The sequence below is a fragment of the Psammomys obesus genome, unplaced genomic scaffold (genome assembly GCF_907164565.1).
Source record: "Psammomys obesus unplaced genomic scaffold, mPsaObe1.curated_primary_1811, whole genome shotgun sequence".
NCBI lineage: Eukaryota > Metazoa > Chordata > Mammalia > Rodentia > Muridae > Psammomys > Psammomys obesus.
Genome location: NW_026596120.1, coordinates 9,051,347 through 9,069,624, shown reverse-complemented (window position 1 = coordinate 9,069,624; position 18,278 = coordinate 9,051,347). Strand labels below are relative to the sequence as shown.

General features: G+C 44.8%; 1 pseudogene; it reads left to right on the top strand.

The window, feature by feature from the left end:
- The first annotated feature begins 3,463 nt into the window (after positions 1–3,463).
- On the top strand, positions 3,464–3,564 carry LOC129693228 (U6 spliceosomal RNA; annotated as a pseudogene).
- Positions 3,565–18,278: the final 14,714 nt, after the last annotated feature.

Sequence of the window (18,278 nt, the reverse complement as noted above, 5' to 3'; positions counted from 1 at the left end):
TTTACTTCTTTTGGACATATGGCCGGAACTTGGTTTTTTCTTTGTGGTTCTTTGATTCAATTTGAAGACCCACCATGTTATTCTCCATAAAGCTTGTATTACTTTATATTCCCCACAATAATGCACAGAAATCCCAAACTCTAGAAGGCCAAGGATATAGCTCAGTGGCAGAGTGTGCACTCAGCATAAGGCCATAGTTTCAATTCCAGCCCCCAAACAACAGCCAACTTTCATTTTCCTATAGCCTCACCAACATGTGTTCTGTTTGTTTGTTTTAATTTAGAATTGGATAGGGTTGGATTGGACAAAATAAACCACATTGCCCCGGATCAAGCATGTTTGTATGTGTGTATGTCTATATGTGTGTGTACCTGTATGTGTATGTATATGTACGTATATACATATATACATATGTATGTGTATGTATGTATGTCTTTGTGTGTCAGTGTTTACACGTGTGCATGTCCATGTATATGTGTGTATGTAGTATATGTATGTGTATGTATCTGTATGTGGGTATATGTGCATCTGTAGTGTGTATGTGGGTGTGTACATATATGTGTGTATGTATTTGTGTTTGAGCATGTGTGTATAGATGCATGTATGCGTGTATGCGCATGTATGTGTGTGTTCTTGTTTGACCAAGTGAAATGAACAGAGCGTAGCAGTGGTAGTGGTGATGGTGGTGGGTATTGTTTTTGGAGGGTTTAGGGTTGAGTTTTGCTACGGAGCCTCAGTTGTCCTGCAACTTCCTACATAGACCAGGCTGGCCTTCTTCCTCTCAGATGCTTGGAGCCACACCTGGCCAAGTTCTTCATTTAAAAAAAAAAAAAAAAAGGTTTCTTATTTTATTTTATGTGAATTTATGTGTGTCTGAGTAATGTCTGTGTACCATATACATACAGTGTCCACGGAGGCCAAAACAGGGCACCAGATCTCCTGGACCTGGAGTTCCAGCTGGTTGTAAGACAGCACGTGGGTGCTAGGAACTGAACCTCAGACCTCTGAAAAAGCAGCCAGTGCTCTTAACTCCTGAGCCATCTCTCCAGTCCTCTGGTTTTTTGGAGACATTTCAAACCGCTCCTCTTGAGATTGTTCAGAGGTTAGCTTGAATACCTCATTTCTAAGTAGGCGGTTTTATGAATGTAGGAGACTAAAGTATATTCCTCCAAAGCTTCTAGACATTAAAGTCCAAAGAACCTTTAAAATAGATCCATGAACTGAGTGTGATAGTGCCTACCTGTAAATCTAGCAATTGGGAGGTGGAAACGGGAAGATTAAGAGTTCAAGGCCATGCCTTCAATCCCAGCACACAGGGATGCAGAGGCAGGCAGATCTCTGAGTTCCAGGCCAGTATGGTCTACAGAGTGAGTTCTGAGACAGCCAAGACTATACAAAGAAAACCTGTTATGAAAAAACAAATATGTGTGTGTGTGGCTGGAAAGATAGCTCAGCAGTTAAGAGCATGTTTTGCTCTAGCAAAACTCAGTTTCTAGCACCCGTGTTGGCCAGCTCATATCCACCTGTTACTTCAGCCCCACACCCTCTGACCCCCCCCCCATGGATACCCGCTTACATACCCACACATAGATGCAGAGACACATAATTAAAAATAATTTTGTTTAATATAATAAAAATACATCTTTAAGAAGTCTTAATAAACCTCAACTCTGTATCAAACAAAACAAAAACTCATCCAACAAATAAGATGTAAAAGAGAAACTCCTGCCCTGCCCACCTACTCTCACTACCTCACTGAGTCATTCCTTTCTCCATACTTCCCTTGAGTGGGGACCACACCCGGTCCCCCACCCCTTCAATGCTGGCCTTACAGGTATGCACCACCACACCCTGTGGAGTCCTTTACAGATTCTGGACATTCGTCCCTCCTGACAATAGATTTATATACATTTTCCAAGTTTCTAGGGACAGAAAATGGAACTCCCAGTTTGTCAAACACTGCTGTAGGCCGGGCACTCCGGGAAATACACCCTGAGATACAATTGTGTGCAGATCATTTACTGAGAGGAGTTTGCAGGCACAGACGTAAGCAGTGAGATAAACAGGATTAAGTTTAAAGCAATGCTAGACTGTGATATGTTGCAAAAGAGGCCTCCGGAGGCCCTCGGGGACCCATGAAACTAGAGCAGCCTCTTAGAGGGGCTCCAAACTAAGGCAAAGGCAACTTGCATTCCTACTCATGAAATGACCAGAGATTAAGGCAATCCATCTCTGGGAGGGAGGTAGCTTGAACCTGACGAAGTAGAAAGTGGATGCCAGTCTCTGAAAAGGAACTTGTACCTTTCGAATGGCAAACCTTTACCACACAAAGCAAGCCTGGGTGGTTTCTATCCCATATTTTCATGTGCTGGCACCTATTTCAATATTCTTTTTGTTTGTTTGTTTGTTTGTTTGTTTTGTTTTGTTTTGTTTTCAAGACAGGGTTTCTCTGTGTAGCCTTGGCTGTCCTGGACTCACTTTGTAGACCAGCCTGGCCTTAAACTCACAGAGATCTGCCTGCCTCTGCCTCCTGAGTGCTGGGATTATGACTGCCCAGCTAGTCATAAGTAGTTGTCAGCTACCCAGTGTGGGTGCTGGGACTTGAACTCAGGTCTTTTGGAAGAGAAACAAACACTGTTATCCACGGAGCCATCTTTCTGGCCTCTTTTTGTTAATTTCTAAAACTGTATTTTATTTGTTTGTGTGTGAGTGAGTGATGCATGTTTTGCCACAGCATGTGTGTGGAGGTCAGAGGACCTCTGAGATTAGTTCTTCCTGTCACTTTTGCCTGGGTATTGATATCCAACCGAGGCTGTAAGGCTTCTGTCTTTGCCCATGAGGCCATCTTGATGGCGTGCTTTTTTTGTTTTGTTTTGTAGTTTTTAGATTTACCTAGTTTATTTATATGTGTATAAGCATTTTGCTTGCATATATGTGCACCACATAGGTCAAAACTGGGCATTGGATTCCCTTGGAAATGGAGTTACAGTTGGCTGTAAGCCACCATGCAGATGCTAAGAATCAAACTCAGGCCCTTGGCAAGAGCAACAGGTACTCTTAACCACTAAGCCATCTCTCCAGTCCCTGGTTTTTGTTTTTCTAAAAAAAACAAAACAGACAAACAAACAATTGCACAGCTAGGAATACTAGCACTTGGGAATTAGAAGCAAGAGGATCAGGAGTTCAAGGGTAGCCTGGGATGGATGGGTATCTGTCTCAAAACAACAAAAGGGATGTCAATATGCCTCAGCTAGTAAAGGTGCTTGCTGCCAAGCCAGACAGCCTGGCCTCGGTACTCGGTAGGAAGAGAGGGTGAAACGGTGGGTCGGGCCAATAAAGCACATCTGTACCCCCTACGACCAATACTCAGAAGGCTGAAAGAGAGAGACTGACGCATGTTCAAGGCCAGAGAAAGAGCTTGTCTCAATAATCAATAATAAATAAATGGGCGGAAGGAAGGACAGTGCTTGCTTCGGCAGCACATGTACTAAAATTGGAACAATATAGAGATTAGCATGGCCCCTGTGTAATGACATGCAAATTCGTGAATTGTTCCATATTTAAGAGAGAGAGAGAGAGAGAGAGAGAAAGAGAGAAAGAAAGAAAGAAAGAAAGAAAGAAAGAAAGAAAGAAAGAAAGAAAGAAAGAAAGAAAGAAAGAGCGGGCGGGCAAAACCACGAATGGTGACAGAGGGAGGCAGATCTCTGTGAGTTCAAGGCCAGCCAGTTTAGTCTACACACTGAGTTTCAGTTCAGCAAGGACTATATAATGAGTTCCTGTTTCAAAAATAAACAAAAAAGATAAGCAGTTTCTGTTGTATTAAAACTCAGACCTAATATGCAACTAAGGAAACACAAAAATGTAGTAGTAATAAAAGGAGGAGGAGGAGGCTCCGAGGGCCTGGCCTGAAGGAATGGCTTTGGAGTTAAGAGCACACACTACTCTTGTGGAGAACTCAGATCAGTTACCAGAACCCATGTTAGACAGCTCCCAAGTACCTGTAACTCCGACTTTAGGGATTTGACACGCTCTTCTGGACTCGGCACGCACCCACATTCATGTGTACACACACGAACGTGTAATTTTAAAAACAAGAGCTGTAGAGATGGCTGAGTGGTTAAGAGCATTTACTGCTCTTACAGAGGACACGAGTTCAGTTCCCAGCACCACGTTCGGGGGAGACTCAGCATACTCACACACAGGTACTCACAAATGGAGAGACACACACAATGGGACGGGGTGGGGGGGGGGGCTGGAGAGATGGCTTAGCCGATGAGAGCACTGGCTGCTCTTCCAGAAGTGCTGAGTTCAATTCCCGGCCACCACAGGGTGGCTCACAACCATCTATCTATACCATGCCCACTTCTGGCATGCAGGTGTACAGGCAGACAGAGCACTCATATACGTAAAATAAATAAATCTTTTTAAAAAATAGTAAAATAAATTCCATGTTTATAAGAAGTATTTATACTCTAGGGCGGTCGCACAGGCAGCGGCGGTGTGAACCCAGCCGGAGCTTGGGCTTTGGGAGCCTATAATCCAAAGCCGGTTTCCACAGAAACACCGGCCACTATATTTGCCACACTGACTAAACTGACCTCCAGCGTGACAGAGTACGACTATGCTGGGAAGAAAACAAAGTTCCAGGGCTGCAGAAATTCTTCCAGAAGGCTCACGGTGTTGTACCCATTCACCTGGAAAGAGGCCTTCCAGACCAAATGCTGTACTGGACCACCATGGCTCTAACAGTGGGAGGGACCACCTACTGGCCGATTGCCCTCCACACGGCTCCGCAGCCCCCAAACAAATACATTAACCTGAGGAGAATCGGCTTACTTTGTGGCACAGACCCTTTGAATTTTCATTTCTCATTATTTCTGTTTTGGGTTTTTTTTTTTTTTTCCCACTTGGATAGTCTATTCAACATTTTTGTAAACAAAGGAAAAGGTGAGCATACAACATTTTGGTTTGTAAGATGCAGATGGCTTGTCAGATGTCAGAGTGGATCTGACGGTTAAAGCTGTTGTTTAAGGAAATGACACTGAGCCGTGTTTGTGCTCCTGATTTCCCTGGAGACTCTGGATGAAAGTTGCTCAGGAGCTCATTGACGGCACACAGCGCTCAGGGCCCGAGGGACTCCGACTGTGTTTCAGCGAGAACCACATTAGTCCTTCTGTGTGGAGTGTGGCTGAAGGAGGAAGACAAAAGGCCAGGCTGTGTGGAATGAGGGATTCGAATTAGCCACCTGGGGAAGTTTTCCACCTTACAGTAAAATGTTAACAGAAATTTGCAGTCTGCCTCTCTGTTGAGCAGCTTGTTTCAAAGGGTGATTTGCCTTGCCCAGGTCTTTAGTGAAATGTTATGTATTTGTTCCATCAGGGTAAAGAGAACACCTGTTGGTGTTGCATTTTAGACAGCTGTACCAGAGATTCTCCCTTAATAACACTATGGCTTTAAGTTATGGTTTGTTTGATTGAGGAATAAATACACAAACTTTTTTTTTTAAAAAAAGGTATTCACAAAAGTTAAAAAGGCAAGTGATACATTCGAAAAATGTTTGTGGATTGCACATAACCATCCAAATAATAAGGAAAGATAATGACAAGACTGGAATGTGGTCTCGTGGTGGAGGACCTACCCATCACGAGCAAGGCTCCCCGGCAACACACAGACACACACACCCCACACACAAGGCGATGATAAATTGCCAAAGACAGAACGTAGTTCATGGATGAAGCAATACAAACATCCATTAAAGGGGTGGAAAGTATCAAGGCATGTTGGCCCATGTCTGTAACCCCAGTATTGAGGAGGCAGAGGCGGGACGATTACCAAGGACAGCCGGAACTACATAGCAATTACCAGACAATTTAGGGCTACGTAACAAGACCCTGTCTAAAGAACGGTAAAGATCTGAACAGTTACTCACCCATACCCGTGATGCAGAAACGATGATTAAATATACCCTAACACCAGGTTGGTGAAATGGCTCGATGGGTGAAGCGCTTGCCTCGAAAGCCTGACAATCCGCAGAAGTCAAGCAAAGGTGGAAGGACAGGACTGACTCCATGAAGCCGTTACTGTCCAGCCTGCTGCCTCCTTCCGGGTAGCCGACACCAGCCCTCATAATACCACTGGGGCCAGGTGAATTTAAAACCCAAACATCTCCATTTCTGAAAAAGATGTAGAAGAATGGGTGTGTTTTTTGTTGTTGAGAAAACACAAATAGGCAGACTTAGTTAATTGCTGTGTTGAGACAGCTTTTGTTATTGTGTCCTAGAACTTGTTATGTAGACCAGTTGGGCCTTGAACTCACAGAGATCCCCCTGCCTCTTCCTCCCAAGTGCTGGGATTAAAGGCTTGCATCACCATGCCCAGTCCTTACTTCACATGTACACACACACACACACACCACCACCACCACCACCACCACACAAACAAACAAACAAACAAACAAACAAACAAACAAAGATAAACTGTAAAGTGTTCCAAAGAAGAAAGGGTAACAGTTCCAGTGTAAGACACAAAAGGTGACAGAAAAAAAAATCTGTCAACATTTTCTAATGAGATTTTTGAGTCCCCTCCTTTGTGTGGATAAATTTTAACTTATTGGAGATCTAGACTGGAAAGTATTCAAGTTTTAATTCTTTATAATTCTTGCTCTGGCCTCAGTTTAAATTTCTGTTCAAGGAAGTTGCCTAATCTGGAATTATCTCCTTCCCCTGAAGTCGCTGTCTTCCTTCAGGTCCTGCCTCTGGGTAAATCCCAGAGCTGTGATGCTAGAAGAGCCTCCTCTGCTGATCTGTGGCCTAGAGACCCTGGACCCTAATCCCACAGCACAGGAAATGCTCACCTGGGCGATGACCTTCAGACTGCTTTTCAGCTTGTGGGTTTTGGGAAAGATGCTCAAAACACAGCCTACGAAGTTTTTGTTTTAACTGGCCTAGATGACTGAATGAAAAGTATATGTATGCATGCATGTAATATCATATACCATGTATAAAAATGGAAATATAGACATACACACACTTAATGGCATATAAGTGTGCAATTAGTAAGACGATAACCCCGGGTGAGGCTTAGTACTCTTCTTTCAGGAAAGACACCCCTCCACCTCTCTCAGGCTCCACTTAGATTGCAAGGCAGCGGGCTCTGGAACAAAGGACTCCTGTCCCTGTGCTTGTTACCATCAATCACAAACCTAAGCCTAGTTCAGTAGGGAGAGTGTTAACTGGAACAGCAAGGCCAAGCCAGTGCTCCTCTAAACACGAAGCCAGCGCCCCTCTAAACTTCAAGCTGAGGCTCCTAAACTTGAATAATGCCCACCAGGAGAAGGCCAACCTGGCCAATGAGTCTCAACCTAAAAATGATTCATAAGTGTCTTCCCAGGTTCTAGCTGTTCCTGCAAAGAATAGTGCCACTTCAAGGTAAGCCCAGCTCTTCAGGTAGGGGGCTGCCCCCTAGCAATCCCCGAGAAAAATCCACCAGTTGAATTAATAGCGGTTAGTTCAGTTGTGATCCCTGTACATTGTAGGATTTTTTTAAAAATCCATGAACAAGCTGATAAGCATAGCAGATAAACATTGACCTTTCAAGAATCAAGGCAATGGAAGTCAGGCATGGTATAATCCTATAATCCTAGAACTGGTGAGGTGGGGGCAGAAAGATCTGGAGAATAAGACCAGCCCAGGTCACAAGAGACCCTACGTCAAAACAAACAAAAACTGTCGGGAGCCACTCCCGCCATTACAAGATGGCGCCGGTTTCCTGCTTCCTGGTTCTTCTTGCCAGCATTGTTTTGCGATCTGCGCATGCGCCGCCTTATGCTAATGTAGGCTTGTGTGGTCCTCCATTTGGAGACCACATGCTAATTGGGTTTTGTGTGGAGCACCAATTACAGACGAACAAGTCACCCTGCTGGCTACTTAAGCAGAACGCACACAGGGTTCGGGGTCCTTCTCCATCTGCTGTTAAGAGCCTCACAATAAAGTTGCTGCTGGACAAATCCGTTGTTGCTGCGTCGTCCTTATCGGCGAGGGCTGCGCGCGACAAAAAACCATGTGGTGAGAGGTGAGAGACTACATAAGCTGGATTATAGGCCAAAAACAGAAACTTCAGGACTGCAAAACGTGCTAGGCCTAGTGGTACAGCCTCACGATGCAGCGGGGGTAGGAGGAGAACTTTAAGTTCAAGGACAGGCAAGCCGGGTCTGCCTGGCAGGTTCCAAGCCAGCCAGGACTGTGTATCAAGATGATGCCTCAGACAAAACAAAACAAAAGAGATTGCAAACTCTTTTGGGGGGTAGTGCAGATGGTATGTAATTTCTCTTTTCAAATTGCCTGCTTCTGTCATGCACTGAACTACATATGTGACACGTTTGGAAAAACCCATATGAGGAGAGAAAAGGGGAATGGATCTTAGTCCTGGGAATCAGCTGCTTCCTAAAATTACCCACTGCGACTTTAACTCATGAACTGACTTCTTCTCCATTAGGGTCTGACATAAAATCAGCTGCAGGAAATCCTAATGATACCAGTCTCTTGGGAGGCCCATGCTGACCGGCTGGTGTAATCTATTGGTCTTTTCTTAGGCCTTTCTCTTAACACTGGAACTTGGGCTGGGGCAGCTCAATCTAGACTGTACAGGGTTTCATAGCTTCCTCAGGTGTCAGGATTTAGGCTGTGCCCTTCTCTGCATTATTCCATACTGTGTAAAATGGTGGCTTCCCAGGCTGCCCCTTGCCCAGTGAGAGTCTCCACTTCACAAGCAGCATTTGACTCTGTCTTGAGTGTAAATGCGGAAGTTGGATGACGACGCAACTTGATGGCCATTTAAAGAGCACCACTGGCCCCACCCACAAAGACATACTAGTAACTTATTCTCAAGAGTTAAAAGTGTAGGAGAGGGGCACCATACAGATTTGTCAAAGTTGATTGGGACCGCATGAATACATGGGCACTTTAAAATCACAGCAGGAAACCCAGACCCAAGAAGTCAGCCTTAGGACTAAGAAGACTAAAACACCCCATGCGGACCGTATAAACGGTGGGACAGCCCCCACCAGCCTGCCATCTGACCGCCCTGTGTGTCTGTCCATCTTCCTGTTTGTCCATTCAGACTCGGTCCCGCACTTCGCCTCTCTGACCTCCGTGGCCCTGCGCTTCACTTCTGCAGCTGGACTCAACCCTAAGGCTCCGAGTGACTCCGCAGAGGCACCTCTGGGAGGACTCCAGCAGGATCCATTACCCAATTCCTCCCCAGGCTCTCTTCATGTAGGCTTTTGCGCCGCCCCAGTTGGGCTTCTTTGGAGCCCCCTTGAACACTGCTGCAGCGTCTTTAACCCTTTGTAGCCATTTAGTGAATCCCTATGAAAACGTCTAAAGAGAGGCATTTACCTTGCGGTATGTGATAATATGACCCGAGGGTTGATAGGAGCAGGTAAGATGAGGGAAAACGAACTCGTGTTTGTCCCAGCTGGCTGTCAAGGAAGACTGGGATTACTGGACAAATTACAGACAATAAAGCCAATGTAGCTTGTGCATTTTTTGGTATTTAACAAATTCTGGCATCGCGGAAAGGCACAAGGTGTCGATGTTTCTGATGCTGGACGCTCTTGACATCCAGTAAACAGTCCTGTTAGGTGAAAAATGAATGCTAGGTGCAGAGGCTCACAACCGTGATTCCAGCTTGTGGTGTGTAGGAGGCCGAAGCAGGACTGATACAAGGTCCTGCTTGTATACGGTGAGATACGGGTGAGACCCCACCTCAAAATAAAAAAAAATAAAAGAAAATAACCAGTCCTGAGATTTAGAGCCGAGACCAGCCAATTCTTCACTTCCCAGCTTGCCTACCAGTGAGGAACTCATGGCTATGATCGAGTCTGACTATTCCACCAAATGGAGAAAAGGCAGAACCAATATTGCCAGGCATGATGACACACGCCTTGAATCCCAGGACTGGGGAGGCAGAGGCAGGGGGATCTCTGAGTTCTAGGACAGCCAGGAAGACTTACACAGAGAAACCCTATCTTGAAATAACCAATAAATAAATAAATAAATAAATAAATAAATAAATAAATAAATAAATAAATAAAATTAAAATAAAGATGGTGGTGTTTTAAGGTCAGTTAGCCTTTGTAGTCCCTTCATTAGTAATTCCTGGACACAAACTAGTTAACCCACAAATCCAGCCTTGGAAACTCCTTCCAACAGAAACTTCCTGAACTGCCCTTCTGGAGCATAAAAGGAGCTTGACCAAACAAATAATTTTTCCTAGGGCTTTGGTGTTTGAACAAACTGAGAGTAACGTATGTTCTCTGGTCTCAGGGAGCTAAAAATGAGTTAGCACCTAGGAATCAAAGGAAGCTTCTTGTCTACACTGAATTCAATTTCTTCATTTGCTCCACTCAGCACACACCTGATGAGCATTCGGTTTATACGAGCTATTTTCTCTTAGTGACCTCATGAACCGATGAAGACAAATTAAAAACTATCAAGAATCCAGGCACGACAGCACACACCTTTAATTACAGCACTAGGGGAGGCAAAGCTGGATTTCTGTGAGTTCCAGCCTGGCCTGGCTATGTAGTAAGACCCTGTTCAAAAACAAACTTTCAGGAAACGTGCTGGAAGTCACACCGAAGTCAAGAGGACTAGTATTCGGTTATGTCCTGACTTTAAATCTATTTACTAAACCAAAGGCGATTTCAGGGCTTTCCCATAGGACTGGAGTTAAGTAGCTCAATGTTCATGGGTTTGGTCCCTCTAGCACCACAAGACCTGGGCAGACGGACATGAGGAGTCTGTGTAAGATGCAGGAGCATCCTGAGCACTGGGAGGAAATGGCACTTGTTCCATGCCCAGTTTTGGGGACAACATTTTTCTTTGTTGGGATTGGTTCGTTAACTTACTTGCTTACCTAATTTCTTGAGCCAAGATCTTGATATTTAGCCCTGGTTGACCTGGAACTCAAAATGTAGCCCAGGCTGGCCACAGTCTCCTGAATGCCTCACTGAGGAGACTTTTGAAAGATTGTTTATTATTGTTACTATTTTGAGACAGGGTTTCTCTGTGTAGCTTTGGCTGTCCTGGACTTGCTTTGTAGACCAGGCTGGCCTTGAACTCACAGCGATCTGCCTGCTTCCGCCTCTCTGAGAGCTGGGATTGCAGGCGTGCACCACTGCACTCGGCTTAAAGATTATTTTTAAAACTTTTTAGATTCATTTATCTACGTGATCATTTTGTTTGCATGTATACACACCACATACATGACTAGTATCTAAGGAGGTCAGAGGAAGGCATCAGATCCCTGGAACTGGAGTTGCAGATGATTGTGAATCACCCTGTGGTACTAGAAGCTAAACCCCAGTCTTCTACAATAGCAGCCAGTGCTCTTAACCACCGAGCCATCTCTCCTGCCCCTTGCAAGAGTACTTTTAAGCAAGATATAATCCCTGCACCTGGGAGTGAAGAGGGAACGATCAGTAAGCTTAAGGCCAGCCTCCCCTCAGAACATAAAAACCACCTTTAACGCCTTACCCCTCAAACAATACAGGCAATTGCTACTGTGGTTGGTTGCCCACAAGAACTATTTATGGGAACATTCCTTTGTTGAAGGCATCACAAACTCTGGTCACTGGCCCTATCAAAATCGAGCTGGAATAAAACAGGAGCTTCCTTCCTGCTATCTCACCCTCACAGAACAAGAAGGAGCTAGGCAGGCTGCTGGGGGATAATTGCCATTAACAGTCTTTTTCTTTTTTTAAACAAATATCATCATTTATTTATTATTTATACAGCATTCTGCCTGGGCACCAGATCTCACTATAGATGGTTGTGAAAATTGAACTCAGAACCTCTGGAAGAACGACTAGTGTTCTTAACCTCTGAGTTAAGCCCCGCCATTAATGGTCTTAATCGGCTGTGGTTCCCCTGTGGACAATACTGAAGAGCCAGGCAGGACATATTCCCGGGTGCAGCAGTGGCTTGTCAGTTATGGGCAGAAGCTCACATATTTGAACACTTGCTTGGTCTCCAGCTGGTGGTGCTGTTTGGGAAAGTTATGGGACACTTAGGAGGTAGAGGCAAGTACTTCATGAAGGGTAGGCTTTAAGAGTAATGATGCCTCCCTTCCATTTCTCCTCCTCCTCCTCTTCTTCCTCTTCTTCCTCCTTCTTCCTCCTACCCTTCTGCTTCCCACATGTGGTCAAAAATGTGGTCAATTAGCTTCCTGCTTCTTCAGAATAAGCCCTTTCTTCCTTTTTTTTTTTCCCCAAAAACAGGGTTTCTCTGTGTAGCCTTGGCTGTCCTAGACTTGCTCTGTAGACCAGGCTGGCCTCGAACTCACAGAGATCCGCCTGCCTCTGCCTCCCTGAGTGCTGGGATTCAAGGCGTGGGTTTTGGAGGACCTTTCTTCCATTCCTTGTTTTTGGTCTTAGCATCTTATCACAACGACAGAAAAGTAACTAATACTTGGGAGCAACCAGCTGCTTTTTGGTTCCATCCGAAGCCTGTCATGGTAGAGGATTTATGTCTGTTACCTGGTCTAAAGCCTATAGGAAAAAGTCCTAGGTCCAAGTGGGAAAGCTATTGCTATTACTTCACTAAAAAGACACGATGTGACCATCAAACTGTCTTCTAAATAGTTCTGTTTAAGCGCACAGATTAGTGCTGTTGTCAGTTTGGGTCAAAGGAGCTTTTTAGAGGGGCAATGTTAAGAGCAGAGACCTAGCCACTGAGCCAAAGCTCCTGCTGCCCCCTTTTTCTTGTCTCTTTCCTTCATTCTCCGATCTCTCCTCCCTTTTCATCTCTCTTCCTTTTTTAAAGACAAGCCTTTTCAGGGTTTTACTCTGTTGCCCAAGTACCTGGCACTATGGGCACACACCACGGTGTTTGGTTTTAGAATATATTCTTGGCAGTGCCAGCTTTAAAATTATCCAGGTAGTATGTGTAATTATTACCCTCTCCCCTCATTAGAACGTACACCCCCTCAAACACACCCCAGGTGCTCCCTCCCAAACACAGGAGTCTGTTTGCTATTTCTTCTATCCTTAGAGTCTTATATAAGCACTAGTAAATATCTGTTAAATTAATGAGAGTGAAGGGACTTCCTATTCTGGGTCTTGAAAGGTTCTTTTCACCAGCTCATTTCCCACAGACAAATGTCTGCCCCCTCAAGGCCTGGAGATGAATGATGTGGTCTATTGTAATTCCCGCTAACTGCCCTGTCCTTCTGACCACAGGGGGACCGTGAACCTTATCATCTCTCTTGCAGACACTGAATACACTGTGTCAGCATGTCCTCAGAGACCGTCCTGTTTGGTAACACAACAACAGTGGACATGAGGTTAGTTTGGTAGGAAGTGAGGTCAGTTTGGCAACTGATGGTGAAACGCTGAGTGGCATGGGGGTTAGCACTCGTCGAAGTTAGTGTAAGACGTGTTGTAAGACAGAGAAGTAAATCACAAGGGGTGAGTTGTGGGGGGCTATTTGTGCTCAGAAAGGGAAGTTCCCTGTCATGTGTGTTTGCTTGTTGGCTGCGTTGAGCTGGTGAGCACAAGGTGGAGGGCTGCTGAGTCTCCCAGCCTGTGATACAGCTTTCTGGAGGCACCTGCAGGAGGAGAGGGGCTTTGACCAAAACTAAGAAGCACCAGTGATTGAGCCTTCTGTACCTTGTGTTAATCATCCATTACCCCAATCCTCCAATTACCCTGTTAAGCAGACAATAACACCCATCTCACAGAAAATGAATTAGAAGTTTATATGACTACATAACTTGCCCACTGTGGTCTCACAGTAGTTGTTGGCAAGGCAGACAAGCGGGTAATCCAGCTCCACTTCCTACCCCAGTGTGGGCCCTTTTCCTCTGGCTATGCTGAATAAAGGGAAATAATGCAGACCTGGGGCTTTAATAAATTATTTTATAAGCCAACAATGCTCGCATCTATCTGCTTTGATATAAAATGCTCAGTTAATCTGAACTTCAATCTTATTATTATTTTGATGTTGCTGTCATCCGTATCTTGTGGTCCAGACTAGCCTCAAACTCACTACCTACCGTAGGCTGTCCTTGACCTCCTCTGAGTGCTTCTCCTACCTCAACCTCCTAAGCAGTAGGATTATAGGAATGTGCCATCATATGCATCTTAGAATTAGAAGAGCCTGTGCAAAACTATAGAAAATAAGCTGTTTATAAAAGATGACCAGTATGCTCAGATTTCCATGAACAAAAAGCTGATAGATACGGTGTAGTTGAGATGACTCCATGGAAAGGTTTGTGCTGACAAGCTTAACAACTTGACTTTGATGCTCTGACTTTGCTCCTTAGCAGCCACAAAGGAAAGCTCACAACCATCTGTAACTCCAGCTCCAGAAGCTGATATCCTCTTGACCATAGTAGGAAGAAACCTTCTTGCATGTAGTATACAGACAAACAGACACAGACAAATACACACACACAACATATACATTAAAAAATTTTTTAAAAAGAAGCCAGGTATGGTGGCACACACCTTTAGATCCCAGGAGAGGCAGGCGGATCTCTGTGAGTTCAAAACCAGCCTGGTCTACAAAATGAGTCTAGGATAGCCAAGGCTACATAGAGAAACCCTGTCTAGAAAAACTGAGAGAGAGAGATTGAATGAAGGTAGGAAAGGAAAAAAGAAGGGAAGAAGGGAAAATACTATGACTAGGGGCAAGGGAGGAGAGCTCTTTTGGCTAGGGTGGTCCAGCAGGTACTCACAGAGCTGTGAAGAAAGATGAGTGTGGTTGGGTGCAATGGCTCACACCTATAACCTTAAGACTCAAGAAATAGAGATAAGAGGAATTAAAAGCCAACTGTAGTGACATATTGAGACCAAGCCTGGAATACATGGGGTAATAACATTTTAAAAAAATAAATAAAGTTGCCAGTGGTGGTGGCACACGCTTTAATCTCAGCACTTGGGAGGCAGAGGCAGGCTGGTCTTTGGAAAATTCGAGGCCAGCCTGGTCTACAGAGTGAGTTCCAGTACAGCCAGGGCTACATAGAGAACCGTATCTCAAAAAACGAAACAAAATATTAGTTAATGAATTAACTAATCAGATAATTAAAGTGATAGACAGGCAGTTTTCCAGCTCTAGAAGGCCGCTGGACGGGATGGAAGCCAAAGCTACTGCTACAGGGTGGCCCCTCTAGCCAGTCAGACAACTCAGACCAGATCTTCCCCCTGGCACACACCGGCAGCTTCCATCTCCAGCGGCAGGCCCACCAGCCACAGCTGGTCTCCTGCCGCTGCGCCTGGGTAGCCAGGACTCATGGCTTTGATGGAAGCAGATGCAGCCTTGTGGCTGTGGGCTCTGTGATGGGTATATGCTGGGTCACAGCACCACCACGGGCTGCGGGAGAAGTAACGCCGCATCACCAAAGCTTGGCATCACTTGCCTGGAGCCTCAGGGAGCCCCGCTGGCTTTCTGCTCCACCCCCCACCACACACACACAGTTTCTGAAGTGTGCCCAGAACCAGGCTGGTCTGTGAGGGTTTCAAGGAGGGAGTGCTTGGGGATGGTGCAGAGTTACAAACGCAGGATTAGTCTAATCAAGAGGTTCAAACCGTCCAATGCACTCAGGGAAGCAAAGGCAGGTGTAACTCTCTGAATTTGAAGCCCGGTCCAGGATAGCCAAGGCTACAAAGAGAAACCCTGTGTCAAAAACAAAACAAAACATAAAGAGGTTCAAACTGAAGAGATGGAAAATCAGCTCTGATGACCAACCCTTTTGGGGCTCAAACAACCCTTTCACATGGGTCGCCTAAGACCATCTGATAACACAACTATTTACATTAAGATTCATAACAGTAGTTGCAGTTTGAGAAGGTGCAGGCCTTTAATCCCAGCACTCAGTAGGTAGGCAGATCTCTGTGAGTTTGAGGCCAGGAATGTATACAGAGCAAGTACCAGGACATCTGGGACTACTCAGAGAAACCCTGTTCTAAAAAAAAACAAACAAACAAACAAAAAAAAAAAAACCACACACACACAAGCCAGGCTACGGTGACACATGCCTTTAGTCCTAGAACTTGGGAGGCAGAGGCAGGTGGATCTCTGTGACTTCAAGGCCAGTTTAATCTACAAAATGAGTTCCAGGACAGCCAAGGTTACCCAGAGAAACTCTGTCTCAAAAAAAAACAAAGAGAGAGACAGAGAAAAAGAGAGAGAGAGAGAGAGAAACAACAAAAACAGTAGTAAAATTACAGTTATGAAGTCACAACAAAAATAATTTTATGGCTGGGGTCACCACAACATGAGGAACTGTATTAAAGGGTAACAGCATTAGAAAGGTTGAGAACCACGGCTTCTACTGACCATAGTGCCCTTGTTTCAGAGTGTCCACAGAAAAGTTCTCAGTGTATAGAAGTTCAGAGATGTGTAGAGTCTGGGGCTGGGTAAGTGTTTGACCACCTTAAATCAGCTGTGAACGGTGTATTTATTTATGAGTTAACGAAAATAATTTTTATCCCACCCACCCTGCTATGTGGACTTCTGGAATCACAGCCGTCGAAGCCGTCCAAGAAGGATGGGAAAATGTAAAACAGCTTGATATATTTGAGGTCCTATTAGCTGAAATGAAGTGACAGAGACACACAGGGGCAAGGGATAGGTTACCAGCGAGGTACCGTCCAGGTGAGGGGAAGGTAATGGGGAGGGGTTGTGCATAGTTCCCCCTGCTGATCTCTCCAGTATGACCTGCGGCAGCCTACTTTCCTCACTCCCACTCTAGCACCTTCAACTGCAAAAAGCTTCATCTGCTGTTGGGAGCCGCCGGTCTGCCTGGCTGCTTTGTTATTTAGACCTCAGCAGAAAGAGGTGTTTTCACCCTGGCCTTCCCCTGGAGTCAGTGATAAACTGCCAAGTCTACCCCCCACCCTTTTTTTTTTTTTTTTTTTTTGAGACAGCAGGTGGGATGTCTTGTCAGGTTCACACCTTTTGTTTGTGTTTGGGTCACACAGACAGGTGGTCGAGGTAAAGAAGCTTTGACTTCTCTGTGAATTCATCCATTGTACTGAGGTGCTTTTGCTCTGACTTGAAAAGGGACTATTGGAATAAACTGGGCGACTAGTTTTCTACTGGAAGTCCTCTCGGAAAGGCTTCAGTGTGGTGTGTTGGTTTATTAATTTTCTTTCATTCCTCACTCCTGACTCAAGAATTGTTTGACTCTGCCGGCGGGCTCCAGCAGTCTGCTTACCCCAGTGTTGAGAACCAGCCAGTGATGAAACAGTGGGCACTGCTAAAGACTCGGGAAAGGACCTCAGTATGGAATCTGTCTCCCTTCCCAAGTGAAACAAACCAGAAGGAGAAGAAAATATGTCTATTGGATAAGAAGACTAAACATTTTAAAGATACAGTTCATAATAAAGTGATCTATACATTTAACACAACTACATGATCATGTTTTGTTGATGCTTGAGATAGTGCCTTGCTATATAGCCTTGGCTGGCTTTCCAAGAGCTCCCATTGTAGCTGTGTGCTATCTTGCCTGGCCACAATTCAGATTGAAGCATCTCCATTGTTTGATTTTTTTTTTTTTTGTTTTGTTTTGTTTTGTGTTTGTTGAGTCAGGCTCTCTAGTGGTCCAGACTGGCCTTGATATCTCTATGTAGCAGAGGATGCCTTTGAACTGAGCCTCTTGCCTCTACCTCCTTAGGACTGGAGTTACAGGTATCTACCACCTCCACTGTTGTCAGTTTTGTTTTTTTTTGTTGTTGTTGTTGTTTTGTTCTGTTTTTGAGACAGGCTCTCTTGTACGCTGGGCTAGCCTACATCTAATATGTTACGTACCTGAAGCTGGCCTTGAACTCCTGATTATCTGTAACTCCTGAGTGTTAGATAACAGGCTTTCACCACTTTGCCTAGTGATTCATTTCATAATTAAAATTATTTGATTTAAGGACTTTAATTAGGCTTTAGTTCAGTGGAAAAGCACTGAACTTATAAGACTAGGGACTTTCTCTTCATCACCAACACCAAAACAAAACAGAAACAAAGAAGCCAACTATAATTACTTTTACCTGAAAACTGTATATTTGTAGAATAAATACCTGAGAGCAGAAAGCTGAATTACTGGTTCATCTCACCAGCTCCACACAGATAATTTTTCCAATTAGAAAAGAAATTATCAGCCAGGCATGGTGGAGCATACATATAATCCAAGCACTCAGGGAGGCAAAGGCAGGCAGATCTCTGTAAGTTCAAGGCCAGCCAGGTCTACAAAAGCGAGTCCTGGACATTGAGGGCTACACAGAA